This window comes from Rhineura floridana, chromosome 4, assembly GCF_030035675.1.
Source record: "Rhineura floridana isolate rRhiFlo1 chromosome 4, rRhiFlo1.hap2, whole genome shotgun sequence".
Lineage (NCBI taxonomy): Eukaryota > Metazoa > Chordata > Lepidosauria > Squamata > Rhineuridae > Rhineura > Rhineura floridana.
Genome location: NC_084483.1, coordinates 194,607,633 through 194,615,021, shown reverse-complemented (window position 1 = coordinate 194,615,021; position 7,389 = coordinate 194,607,633). Strand labels below are relative to the sequence as shown.

The window sequence follows — 7,389 nt, the reverse complement described above, 5'->3', positions numbered from 1 at the left end:
GTCACATTGCACTGTTGGCTAATATCTAACTTGTGATCAGCAGCCATTCCAAGATCCTTCTTGCATACAGTAATGGAAAAGCCACATGGAAAAGTGAAGAATGAAAACAGACCGAATTACCCATTCATGCTTCTAGCAAGTCACCATGGCGCAAAGACTTAAGAAGCTCAGTCTGGCGACAAGTGTCCCTGGCTCCGCCACTTTCACTTCCCTTCTAGCTGTCAGCAAAGAGGTGGGGTTTGAACACATAAGGAGAGGCTTGCTTTGCTCCTGTGATCGTCAGCTGAACTCCAACCTCCAGATATGCAATATTTCTCCCAGATCTTGCAGTGCTGAATCACAAAATAAAATTAAAACAAAACCTGCTATTTGGATCCAGCTCTCTGATGATGCTATTATATGCCTTCAAGTCGACTACGACTTATGGCGACCCTATGAATCAGTGACCTCCAAGAGCATCTGTCATGAACCACCGTGTTCAGATCTTGTAAGTCCAGCTCTCTGATACCTACTGACAAATCTTTTCAAAGGAGGAAGGAAAGGGAATAGAAGCGGTTGCTCCAGGCCTCATAAAAGATTTGACAACACCAACCCTGGGCTCCTGCTGGGAGGAAGGGTGGGATATAAATCAAATAATAAATAAATAAAATAAACACTCTGACATCACTAAGCCCCACCTCATGATGACATCACCAAGCTCTGCCTTGTCACACCAACAAACTCTTCCTCTTGAGGCTCAGGCTCTGGATGCTGGGTGCCTGCAAGTCCTCATCTGCCTGAAATGTGTAGGATTCCTCAGGCTGCCCACATCTATGGGGAATTCCTCTACCATGGGATCTGTCTCCAAGACCAGGCTGGAATTTCTTACAAGAGTTTTTTTTTCTGTGAAAATGTTTGAGAACTGCCTTTTCGTTGCCCCCACTAAAAAGGCAGGTGTGCTGCTGAATATTTTCCAGATATTCTCCATCAGTTTTTGTGGCTGTTGATATTCCTTGCCTCCCATAATGCCCTGGAATGGAGCTAGGGTCAGGGTATGGTGGAGGATGCAAAATAGCAGCCAGGCCACCCACACAGCTGCTTCAGCAGCAGCGTGGGTAGGGGAGAAAAAAGAGAAAGAAATTCTGCTAATGCCACTGCTAACAGCGAGCCTTTGGGGTGCTCCCAAATGTTGCAGAATTTCTCCTTCCCCTGTTTCAGGACACTGGTCCCATCCCCACTATACATTTAAAGCACTCTTTTAACACTTTAAGTCTACGGCCATATTACCCTGAACATGCCTGATCTCATCTGATCTTGGAAGCTAAGCAGGGTCAGGCCTGGATAGTACTTGGATGGGAGACCGCCTGGGAATACAGGGTGCTGTAGGCTTAGAGGAAAGCAATGGTGAACCACCTCTGGATACCTCTTACCATGAAAACCCTATGAATATATCCAAAAAAGATTCATAGGGTCGCTATAAGTCGTAATCGACTTGAAGGCATATAACAACAACTAACACTTTCAAAAGAATTCATGGCTTCCCCCAAAGCATCCCAGGAGCTGGAATTTGTGAAGGGTCTTGAGAGTTGTTAGGAGACTTCTATTCCCCTCACAGAGTTACAGTTCTCAGAGTTCCCTGGGAAGAGGGATTGATTTTTAAAGTACTCTGGGAATTGTAGCTCTGTGAGGGGAATCGGGGTCTCCTAAAAACTCTCAGTACCTCACTCCCCAGGATTCTTTGGGGGAAGCCATGAGTGTTTAAAGTATTAGTTCCCCTCTATTCAGCACTGGTTAGGCCTCATCTTGAATACTGCGTCCAGTTCTGGTCTCCGCACTTCAAGAAGGATGCAGACAAACTGGAACGGGTTCAGAGGAGGGCAACAAGGATGATCAGGGGACTGGAAACAAAGCCCTATGAGGAGAGACTGAAAGAACTGGGCATGTTTAGCCTGGAGAATTGAGAGGCTCTGGCTTGACATGGTTTGAAAGCACAAGCCCTTGTGATATAATAAGATGGATAACAGAACTCTACTATAAGTATATGTTAATGTCAGTAGCCCATCTGAATTCTTAAAACCCACCATTTGGCTCATTTGCAAGATTAGCATGCGTTCCATTGAAGAGAGGATCTGCATTTGAGCAATTCCCTGGCCACTGGAAATGATTATTGTGTCAGTGTTTTATCTTTGTGGTCCCTATATGGTTTAATTTCTTTGTTTTTTAAATAACCCCTATTTTTTTTGGCATGCAAAAGACACCATAAAAACGCTCCCTTTCCAGATGTAAAGGCTTTAAAAAAGTCCTGTCAAAACAGCAGCCAATGGTTTACAAATTATTATGGAAAATGAAGATTTATTTTTGCAAGCATAATGCATTTGTGGATCCTCAAGGGCTTTTGAAAAAGCCTTTTCTGCATTCAGAAAGCAGCAATGTAATGGCAAAAGGCTAACCCAGCCAACAATGCTTAATTTGTTTTGACTCTTGTTACCATTGGCTTGACAGTGTGGAGGAAATAAAAAAGCGCATTGCAGAAATGGGTAAGTGAATGCTATAAACACAAAATAGTAATAGCGCTCTAATACTTTTATAGTGTGTGTGCAGGGGGGGATTTTTAAGCTGGAAGGCTGCATTCTCTTTTGAGCAACCTTCTGGGGAGCACATGTCAGTAGGGTTGCCAGGTCAGAAGCATCCCAAAACCTGCGATTTTAGGGGTGAGCCTGAGTGATGTTATGGGGGTGGGCCCGAGTGATGTCACGGGGCAGGCCCGAGTGATGTCATTAAGCATGATACATTAAGCATCAATCACAGTTGCTTGGAGCATACAATTAAAAAAATATCTGATTGGAAATTAAGCTAGAAATCTTAGCTAGAAGATGGAGACTGGGTAGGCAACATTTAATCTAGCCTATTTGCTTTCGGCAAGAAGGGTTTAAGTGCCTTCGGCCCAGGCCAGTCACCAGAAGGCCACTGTAGGAAGAAAGGAGCCTAGTGTTGTGGAGATGTTTGATGGGAGCATTCGGGAGTAAAGATGGATGCCCCTGAACGCTTCAATTCTAAGCACACATAGTAAGGGACTAAGCCCCATAGAACTCAGCAGGACTTACGTCTGAGTAGATATAGTTTGGATTGTGCTGTTGGCAAAGTTTGACTAGGGATCCTCTGCAAAGACATCCATATCCAAGCAGGGTTGGCAACCCCCTGCCTAGAATGCCCTGCCCTTATCTTTTAATGTGGCTCCTCCAAACTTCTTTACAGATTTGACCCTTCACTTCAGAAAGAGGTCTGAGAAATGAGTAAGAGTAAGAAGATTCTCTACCCTTTCTGTCTACCCTGTGGGCTGCTATGAACTCACTTTGACAGCCAACCCAATTCCAGTGAGTAATAATTGACAAAGAGAAAACACACATGGTTTGGTCTACCTTCACAGGCAGCAGCTTGGGAACAACAACTGCAGCCACACTTTCAAATATGTGAATTCTCTTTTACTACTACTGGGCAAGAAACAAACTGCAATGCAACCAACAAGTTGCATCATCAGTGGGTTTTAGGGGGTTGAGCTGAGCACATGCAACCACTGCTGTTGCTTCTATGGGTGTAAGAGAGTGAGGTTAAAGGTAAATGAAATGCAAACAGAAAATGAAAAACAAACTACAGTGATGCTTTCCTAAATGCAATACCATACCAAACACAACAAGATTCCTATGAGTAAGGCAGACAACTTAGCACCCCACAACCAGTTAGGATTCATAACCAAAAACCAAAACTAAAAAAATCCTTGCAGTCAGTTAATGCAGAATGCTGCAGCATGATTGCTGACATGAGTGAGATCCTATCAGCACATAATACCTCTGCTCTGAAATCTGCATTGGTTGCTGATTTGCTACCAGGCCAAGTTCAAGCTGTGCTTTCCATGTTATGGGTGCCACATAGTACTTGTTCTGCTCTTGTAAGAAATCAGTCCTGTAAAGTGGCAGCATTTTGGATACTCTGTTCATAGGGTTTTTGTGGTAAGAGGTATTCAGAGGTGGTTTACCATTGCCTTCCTCGAATTTTGGACACATATCATACTTTGGACACATAATGAGAAGACATGATTCACTAGAAAAGACAATACAGAAAAACCGAAGGGAGTAGAAAAAGAGGAAGACCAAACAAGAGATGGATTGATACCATAAAGGAAGCCACAGACCTGAACTTACAAGATCTGAGCAGGGTGGTTCATGACAGATGCTATTGGAGGCCACTGATTCATAGGGTCGGCATAAGTCAAAATTGATTTGAAGGCAAATAACAACAACAATGAAGTGGCAGCACCTACACTTTGGAATTCTTCCCAGAGAATTCTGGGAATTGGTCTCTATGAGGGGAATAGCGGGTGTCATAAAATAACTGTCAGCACCCTTCACAAATGCCATTTCCCAGGATTCTTTGGGGGATGCCATGACTATTTAAAGTGGAATCAATGTCTGGCATGGGTGGTGCCCCTTGATTACCCCAGACTAACAAACAGCTATTAGTCTGGCTTTTAGACACTCATTGGACAACATCCAACTAAATAGTTCTGCTGGCGGATGGATTTCTGCTTGCACAATGGAACGTCTTCCTGCGCACCCCCTAAATCTTTTCTGGGGTTTTCCCCAACCCTCCTGAGCAGATTTGGGTTGGACGCAGGGGCAGGGGCACAGAGGAGAAGGAGAAAAAGTTCCATTGTGCAATTGGATGATGGCCAGGGATGATGGGAGTTTTAGTTCAGCAACATCTGGGGGACCAAATGCTCCCTGCACCTGGTCTACACTTACTGGAAGTGGCTCTCCAGAGTTTCAGGCAGGGTTCTATCCCAGTCCTACCTAGAGATGCCAGGGATTGAACCTGGGACCTATTGCAGCAAAGCTGATGCTCTACTGTTGAGCTAGAGATGAGGGTAGAAATGTGTGTAGATTACATTGTCCCACCTGATTGATTGGAAACTAGGGATGGGGGAGAACATCTGAGAAAATCGAAACTGGTACTGGATCCCGACTGAATTTGCTAGTTTACTATCCAGAGCAGCACTGATCTCTTGCAGTGGGCTGCGGCTGTAATCAGCACGGATCTTGCGGCCGCTACTTCAATCGGCAAGTTCCCCCCCCAAATCCTCCGCTTATTTTATGTATTTTTTCATATTTAAGATGTTGTGTCAACCACAGGATTTCCATTTGTCCATTATATATTACAATTTCCCCCCATTATTATCGCAATATAATGCAAAAAGATATATATTAGCTGTATAGGTCTTCATTGTTAATTGTCAAATCATCCTGCAATGTCATGTTTTTCAAACAAGATATCTCCGAGCATTCTGAATCTCTTGTGTGGGAAACATTACGATGATGAGACTGACCCACGCTCCCTGCCTCGCCTCGCCCCACCTCTCTTTCATTGCTGCTGCCCTGAGCTAACCAAGGGCTGTCTCTCTCCTGCTATCACTCGCTCTGTGCTAAATGTGTGTGTCTGTGTGTCACTGCGTGACTGAAAAAAACCAACAAAACAAGCAAAACACTGATTAGGCAGCTACCTAAAAATTACGCAACGTCTTTCTCCGCCACTACGTGGAATGCTGACACTTACATAAGTATCTATGAAAATAATTACATAATTTTTGCAACCCGAAAAAAACACCTGCTGATCGAAACACCCCAAAATGCGCGCAGCAGATTGAATCGGCAAGCGCCAGAGAAAGCGGAAACAAAAAAAAGGACAGACTGGTAAAGAAACGACAGACTATCAAAATGCATGTGGATCGGCACCATGCAGTGAACCCCATCCCTATTGGAGAGCCATAGATTTCCCAGCCTGATTCCTCAGGAATAATCAGTACAGGCATACCCCGCTTTAACATACGCAATGGGACCGGAGCGTATATGTAAGTGAAAATGTACTTAAAGTGAAGCAATTATCTATGCATGTACTGCACTGCAATCGCCACTAGATGGCAGTGGCGTCATGCCATTAAGTGTCCATAATTGCGAAGCGCGCGTACGTTAAGCAGGGTATGGTGACATAGTACGTTATAGCGAGGCGACGTTAAGCAGGGTATGCCTGTATATAAGGCTGGGGGGGGAGGTCCATAATTACATTCATTTTTGTTACGACAGAGCTCATCTGTTTCACTGCTGACTTTTTAAAAATCACATTTAATCTGCTACATTTGGTAATAGTACATTTGCTTTGTTACTCACATCATTTTCACGTGTTGCTTTTTGTTACTTAAACTTGTGTGTCTGTGTGTATGTATGGAGGTGGTAATAGCAGCAGAGCTGATTTCTATAGCTGCTATTTTATTTGCTCTGGATATTGTAGTGTTCTGGGGAAAATGGTGGTAGACACAAAAAATGGTGCCTTGCCCCCCACTGGTGACCGTGTGTGTGTGTGTGTGGCAGCTCTGCTTACCCCTCCCCCATATAACACGACATCCAGGTCATCCGCAAAAATAAAACAAGCCAGATGGATATGAATGGGGGGGGAGAGGAAGCCCATTCATAACCCTTAGTTATCAATAGCATTTGTTTCATAATGAATGAAAATTGAAATAAATGGGGCCCATCTGTTTCAGTTTTTCATTTGTTGCTGAAGGAATGCATACCTGTTGAAGTATCCCTTCCTCAGAGGATGGCTGCAGTTGGAGGGTGAGAAGAAGGGACAACTTCTACCTGTAGCACAGGTGGAGAATCTGCAGCCTGTGATGCACCTGATGCCCCCAATTTCATTTTATGTGGCCCCCAATGCCTGCCTGCTTTCCTTCCTTCCTCATTTTTTTAAAAAAAAGTGCTTTCCCTTTTTTATATGCCATTTCAGAACAACTGGGAGAGGCAGTGTTTTATTTTATAAAAATAATTATTTCCTTTTAAAGTACTGTATATAGAGAATATATATATATATATTGTCTTGAATCTTGTTCTTCCAAAACACGATAAAGACCACCGTTCTGCAAATCTTTTTACTTGTCCTTGTTTTTCTCTTCTAAGATGTGTCAGTCTTAACATTAATATTGTGCCCCAAATTTGTCAAACCACTACAAAATGAAAGGAGCTGTGATTTCCCCCCCCCATGCCTTAGCAATGTTTATTTTTGTTGCAGTCAACAGATTTAAAATGATTTCTGAATCAGGTTCTAATACTATGCCATCCAAAAAATTGGAGTAGAAAAATTTTGTAGATTCTTACAAGCTTTATTTTTCAATATTGTACTGATTTTAGTACTTTCTGGTATTTGTCACGTTGTGAACATTTGTTTTGTTATGATGTGAAAAACTATATTTTGATTTAACTGTAATAATAAAATAATAACAACAACAACAACAACAATAATTTCCTCCAGCTGTCTGGGAACAAACTGATACAGTAATTGTGCCATGTGTGTGCGCTTGTGTGG

At 43.0% G+C, this 7,389-nt stretch overlaps 1 non-coding gene across 1 annotated transcript; it reads left to right on the top strand.

The window, feature by feature from the left end:
* Positions 1 to 1,249: 1,249 nt before the first annotated feature.
* LOC133384768 (5S ribosomal RNA) lies at positions 1,250 to 1,368 on the top strand. The gene has a single exon (XR_009762697.1). It is a non-coding gene; the product is annotated as a 5S ribosomal RNA (ribosomal RNA).
* Positions 1,369 to 7,389: the final 6,021 nt, after the last annotated feature.